The 6,953-nt window shown below is 35.3% G+C and overlaps 1 protein-coding gene across 1 annotated transcript in view; it reads right to left on the minus strand.

Annotated features, from left to right (window-relative positions):
* Positions 1-6,953, minus strand: part of LOC106871923 (fibrillin-1) — a 694,404-nt gene that overhangs the window by 291,829 nt on the left and 395,622 nt on the right. The gene's annotated exons all lie outside the window — the stretch shown is intronic.

Consider the following 6,953-nt stretch of genomic DNA (forward strand, 5'->3'; position numbering starts at 1 on the left):
TTCATTCTCCTTCTTGATAATTTGCTTCCTCGCAATGAAAACCGGTTAGAAAAAATCTTTATTAAATTATGCTTCCAGTTCAGCATTCTGGCTTTTTTTCATTTTCCTATTATTTCTCCACGTGCGGTTAACACAACCCCACTATTTACTGACTTATATATATATATATATACATATATATATATATATATATATAGAGAGAGAGAGAGAGAGAGAGAGAGAGAGACAGAGAGAGACAGAGAGAGACAGAGAGACAGACAGACAGACAGGCAGGCAGACACACACACACACATACACACACGTGCAGGAAAAGTTTTTTTTTCACACAAGTAGAAGTATAAAGAAAACAAAGGTTGAAATGCTATGGAGCCTGTAAAAGGATTTATTTACATTGACTTAACCAGATTCACAATTTCATGATATCCACACTTAGTATGAGATAGAAGGATAAGCGTTATATTGCATTTGACTTAACTCTGACTGGACTTGTCATTTTAATAGAAGACTAATGGTTCAAACTGCCATTAACTAAGATGCAATTTGGTTGATTAAAGTTGATCACAATGTCAGGGAGTCATGTGACTGCATGAATAACTGTTGCACCAGAGTTTAAGCCTTGTATCAAGCCAATGTATGTCATGTGACTTGATGAGCAACAATTGCATGTTATATTCATGTAATAGATCATGTGACAGCATGGAGAATGACTGCATTAAAAGTCAAGGCTGTGTTAATCCAGTGATTTTGTCATGTAATAGTATGAATGACAGGTTGTCAGAATAGAGAAATAAAAATAGAGAAGTAGCTTGTTTGTCTATATGGCTGTCTCTGTGTTTTTGTATGAGAATGTGAATTACAATAGTGTTATATTTCTAGAGGTAATATTTATCCCCACTTAATCATTACATAGTTTACTGTAGTATATACCATGAGAGAAATTATCATACTGGCTTTTGGTGCAAAATGCACTTTTGTTTACATTGCTAGCAGGGAGATAGATCCCTCCCATCTCTAGTGCTGAGACCAACAGATCACATGATTTCAACCTGCCTTGGTCTCATCAACGATGGACTCTTGACTGTTCCTGCTAGATATGTTGTAGTTTATTCAGTTTAGTTTGTATTTTCTAATAAACATATTTTCTTTATTTGTCCATATTTTATCCATAGTTTTCTTGAAACAAAAGCAAAGTGGGATGGTTAGGAATTTTGGTGATTTGTTCGTTGCATTAAGTCTAAATGTTTACTTAGAGGAATTTGTCTGGCTTTAAGATCTTATATTTGTTGCCTATAAATATTGTATCTCTTTCTCAAGGTAAGATTGGTTTGTACTATTTAATCTTCATTACAACCATTACATTTAACACCACACTTTAAGTCTTTGACAAACAGGTGGTGCAATTTTTTACAGAGAAAATATTCCTGGTTTTAATTTATATGTCTTCCATAAAGTTAAATTAGAATGACCACATTTTTTGACTATTGGTGTTGCGTTTATAGTAGGTAAGTTTAGTGCTGGTAAGTAAATAATTTTTTAAAAGTATTTTGGCTCTGTGTTATTACGCAAGATAGATTATTTGGTGTATTTGAATCACTTTTTTGTTCTTCGTAATTCTTAAATGTCTATTGCTTTAGCATGTTCTATTCTGTTGTCAATTAACTTTGTAGGTACTTGCTTTCAAGTAGTATTTGTTTTAATTCTTGAAGTCTTTTAATCCAAGTTTCAAAATCCAAAGCAATTGAGCATATTCACATATTCTTCATACTAGTTTAAATGGGATGTTTATGTTGATGTTTTGAGTAGCAGTAAGTAAATAGTATTGTGTAGAGTCTGTCAACTTGTACTGGATGTCAGTTAGAATTTTGTATCTTTCTTGATAGTTAGATAGAAAAGGCTGCTGAATTTGAATGTATTCCATTGCAAGCTATCTATTATTTATATTACTAACTAGGGTTTTTAAATTATTAGGTCGGTCAAGACTGGTTTTCATCTAAGTAACAGACATTGATGCTGTACATTAGTCTAGATTGTTCATATATTTGGACTTCTAGGTATGCCATGACAAAATTGGCTTAAGTTGGGGTAACCTTTGTTTCCATCACAGTCTCAGATATTTGTAAATTCTACCATGAAAGTTGAAAAAATATTTTACTGGATGAATTTAATTCCTTAAGTAATCGATAATTTCTATTCAGTCTAGGATTTCATCAAAGAATTTTTTCAAAGCAGAATTATATGGATTTTTGTCTGTGGCTGGGTGGTATAGTATATTATAGAGGCTTACATCTCTGATAGTGCTTTCTTAACTTTTTTCTAGAGATGGTTTAACAGGTCCAAGTCCCATGTTATAAATCTTGATATATGTTTCAAAATGGGTTTCAGCAGTATGTCTACAAAGTTGCTGAGCCTGTGTTTCAAGTGTCATGCTGTTACAACTCAGCTTAATTTAATGTTGTTGGAGTGTTTACACACATTGAGGTTGATTTTGTTTACAAGTGTCTTACACTGATTTACCCTTGTGAATTCTAGGAAGTCTATACAGATTGCTGGTTTTACATTCAAGGTTCGTTAAGTAATTGTATTCCTTGTTTGTTAAGCTGTTTCAGGGTTCATTAATAAAGGTGTTAAGTTTCTTCATTGTTTTTGGTCGTAGGTGATAATTTATCTTTTCATAATAGGTAGTGTCTAGTAGTAGAGATAATGTAGTATCTTTGTAGTATGCAATAGCCATAATTATTACAGCTCTTCCTTTATCTAATTCTTTAATAATGATGTCATTGTTATTTGTGGTTCAAGGATAATTTCCCAATCCTTTCATCTGTGTCACATTTGGATTTAGAGCATGGTTGTTTATGATATGAGAAATTGGATATAAAATCACAAAAATTGCAAATTTGAATTTTGGAGCATGCTGAAAAATTACAGCAAAGTAGAAATATATGAAAATTGGATTAACTTTACTCTGATGGTCATTCCTGAGTAAATGTTTTAAAAGAAAAGTTGGCATCAGAAGAAGGTGCTGGTTTGGTCATGTGATGCATATAGATGAGGACAGCTGCCTAAAGAACATAGACACACCTTTATAACATGAAAACACTCATTTAGAATTTTCATATTTTGGTCTTACTTGTTTACCTTTTCTGAAACTTTTATCTAAAGTTTTTCTTCTACACTTGTTTATTTGTATCACATGATTGTTATATTTATCAACTCATGGCCTCTGATAACACACTCTGGTTAATCCATGAACTGTTGACATGGACTGAAGTTTGTTCACTGGTGATACTCAAATATTTCCACTCTGCATATTGTATTGTGTTGAACTCCAGATGTGGAGGGAACCTCTAGAATAGAAGAATCCAGGAAGATGTGGAACAAAGTGATGAGAAATGATCTTAAAATATTGACCCTCACAGAGGAGACAACAAAGGACCATGAAAATGGCAATTTGCTATGCTTGAGAAGACTCCACCCAGCTAAGTAAAATCAAGGCCATAAAGGCATGTCCTTTATATTCATGCCTCCTCGCCTGCATACAATCTGCAACCGCCCAACAAACTTCCCCTACAACCCATCTTTTCAATATCCTCTTCCCCCACCCATGTTCATAATCCCCCCACACTTTCTCACATACCTGCCTACACACAGTATTTTCCCATTGAATCTTTTCTCCATAACATAACTTCCCAATATCCCCTCCTACCTCTGCCCACTCCCTCTACCATTCTCCTTTCACAATCTCATGAACTCACTCACTCACTCACCCTCTCTAATTCCCTGTCCACTCACTATCGCATCTTCTCTTTCTCTCTCTCTTTCTCTCTCTTTCACTCTCCCCTCACTTGCCACTCTCTCCCCACCTGAGACAGCCACATTTCCCCTTTAATGCAAGACTCCTTTTCTGTCCCTCCATTCTACTCTTCTTCAGTTGAGGTGGTGGTGGGGGGTCTTGTCCTATAAGTTACTTGATGACCTCACTGCTGCTGGTACCAAATAAAAACCACCCAGTACACTCTGTAAAGTGATTGGCATTAGGAAGGGCATCCATCCATAGAAATCATGCCAACGGAGATTACAGGAATTGGTGCAGTCTTCTGATAGTCCCTGTTGAACTGTCCAACCCACGCCAGCATGGAAAACACAATTAAATGATGATGATGATGATAATGAGGACTAATGAACTTGAAGAAGAAGAAGAAGAAAGACTTGGAGAGATTATTCCAGACAAGCTCAAAGCAGAAATCAAACAATTGCAAATAAGGATGAACTCCAATGAACAAAAATTCACATCAGCTGATAGACAAATGGAAATTTAAAAAAAAAACTCACTAAATGAGAATACTGTGAAACTATGGAGAGAAAAATGTGAAAATGAAAACTCAATATCTCTACAGAAATGGAAGAAAAGTACTAATTGGTGTAATAATTATGTAACTGAATTAAAAAAAAAAAAGAAAGAATATTAATTTAGAATTATAGTTACCAAGGACACAAAAGCAATAACATAAATTTCAGGATATTTAGACAATATATCATCAACCCCACTAGAAGAATCTAAAGAAACAAGAATCCAAACATCCACAAAGGAACAGGAATTGTAACTCAAGAAATTATTCCAGACAGAACCAACCACAATTTAGACCTAAGAATGAACATTATTACTACAGAAAACTTGATAAAAACAGAGAAATTGTCAACAAATAGAAACACCAACAGAATGATAGACATTAAAGATAATTTTTTAGCACCAGTCAATAGACTTTATGACTCCAGGTGGTACAAATCAAATGTGAGAAACCAAAGATGAGTAACCTTTCACGCAACAACCCTTCAACACAGCAAATCCAGGTTCTCTCAAAAACTTTAAAGTTCACTCCAACACCATAATACGCTAACTTCAATGAAACACAGGGAGATATCAAATCATATCTAACAGAAGTAAAATATCTTCTGCAATATATCTATGGATAAGCTTCAGGAAGACAGTTGTTTTAAGCTACAGGTTGTAACAGCTACAAGTGAAATTATGTATCACAATTCTTTCTCTTTATCTATTTTTCCTTGAGGACAGTACTGCATGTATTCTCAGAGGAAGTCAGGCAGGTGAATGATTTGTTGGCAGACCACAGAGGCTAAGGCAGACCACTGAAGATGGTCAATGTAACAAAAACTAAGGGATTTCTTCTGAGAGTTTTGTACCTCTTCAACTACTCTCTGTCATGGAGGTCACCAAAGAATTCTCCATACAGTATGATATTGGATTGGTGATTAATCTCCATCCTAGAAATGTATTCTGCTCATCTCAAACAGCCATGGTACTGGTGACTTTAACCTCCTGAGGATGTCAATTTTGGGTGGTGAATTCACTTCAGGGAATTTTAAAGAATGGTGCCAGAGTAGCACTGCTATAAGGTCTCAAGATTCTTAGATGGGAAACAGCAGGTAGCCCACAACATGGAGCCATAAAAGAGACTGGTCAGTACACTGGTTCTGTCCATGCTGGACTTTGTGTAAAAGTGATGAAAGCGCTAATTGAAAAGATGAAGATGGGGAAGATAAAGATAATAATGATAATGAGTAGGAGGAGAATGGTGGTAATGGTGGTGATTGTGCTGGCTGAGTTGGTGATGATGATGGTTTATAAGTATTGCAATCATCATGCGTTGATTTTGAGAGAATTTGAAGGAATGAAATGTGCTGAATTGTAGACCTATTCAACCCAATATAGAAATAAAAATGCTAAAATACTGATGATGATGCAGTTTTCATCATCACCATCAGCAGCAGTAGTGACATCATCATTACCATCATCGTTGTCATCATTGTCATCATCCTTATCATCATCAACCTCATCATCATCACCACCACCACCACCACCACCACCACTACTACCACCACCACTACTACCACCATTGTCTTGATCTGACAATGAAGATGTCGATGATGGGGGACAGAAGTAAAGTGAAATAAAGCTACATATATACAACAAAAATGAGAAACAACATTACTATTCTAAAATAATTGAGTTGTTCACTGTCTATTGACTTTAGGTTTTTTCTTCTGTTTTTAACGAAACACTATTATTACTGTTATTGTTGTTAGTTTGATCATCCTTGTTGTTGTTGTTGCTTTTATTAATGTTACTATTACTACTGCCACTGCATGTTGATGTTGTTGCTTTTGTTGTCCCACCACTACCACCACCAACACCAGCAGGTATGGAAGTGCAGGAATTGGCTATGTTTAGAGGCAGAAAGTAATGCTGGAATCAATAAAGCAATTTTGCCAATTACAGCCGAACCCAAAGTGTTGTGTTTAAAGTTCAGTGTTGCTTGAAACTGTAGTCTGTGTGTTTGTACCATGGTTGTGTGTATATCTGTCTACACACACACACACACACGCACACACAAAATACAACAAACACGCATGTGTATAAGATTGGTGTGCATGTGTGTGTGTTTGTGATTGAGTGAGAATGTGTTTGTTAGTGAGCATGTATGACCATATACATACACACACACACACGCATGCACACACACACACACACACACACATATATATAAAATGAGCCAAACACATGGCTCATTCTATTCTAGTTATACTGTCTGTCACCATACAGTTCTGTCTACACATAACTATACCCAAAGTACAGACACATATAGTGTACTGTACAAATGACTATGACTGTACTGTGTCTTTTTTCAAAAACTATACTACGTTTTTTTTATCAAATACTGTACTGTCTCCATCTATAACTGTACGATGTAACTATCTACAATTGCACTGATTCTCTGTGTTACTGTACTATGTACCTGTCAATAACTGTATTGTTTCTGTATCTATAACTATATCATGTAGCTGCTTATAGCTGTATTGTATCTGTCTATAACTGTACTGTATCTCTTCATCTGTAACTAAAATATGTAATTCTCTATGACTGTACTGCACATCTG

Source organism: Octopus bimaculoides, chromosome 13 (assembly GCF_001194135.2).
Source record: "Octopus bimaculoides isolate UCB-OBI-ISO-001 chromosome 13, ASM119413v2, whole genome shotgun sequence".
Taxonomy (NCBI): domain Eukaryota; kingdom Metazoa; phylum Mollusca; class Cephalopoda; order Octopoda; family Octopodidae; genus Octopus; species Octopus bimaculoides.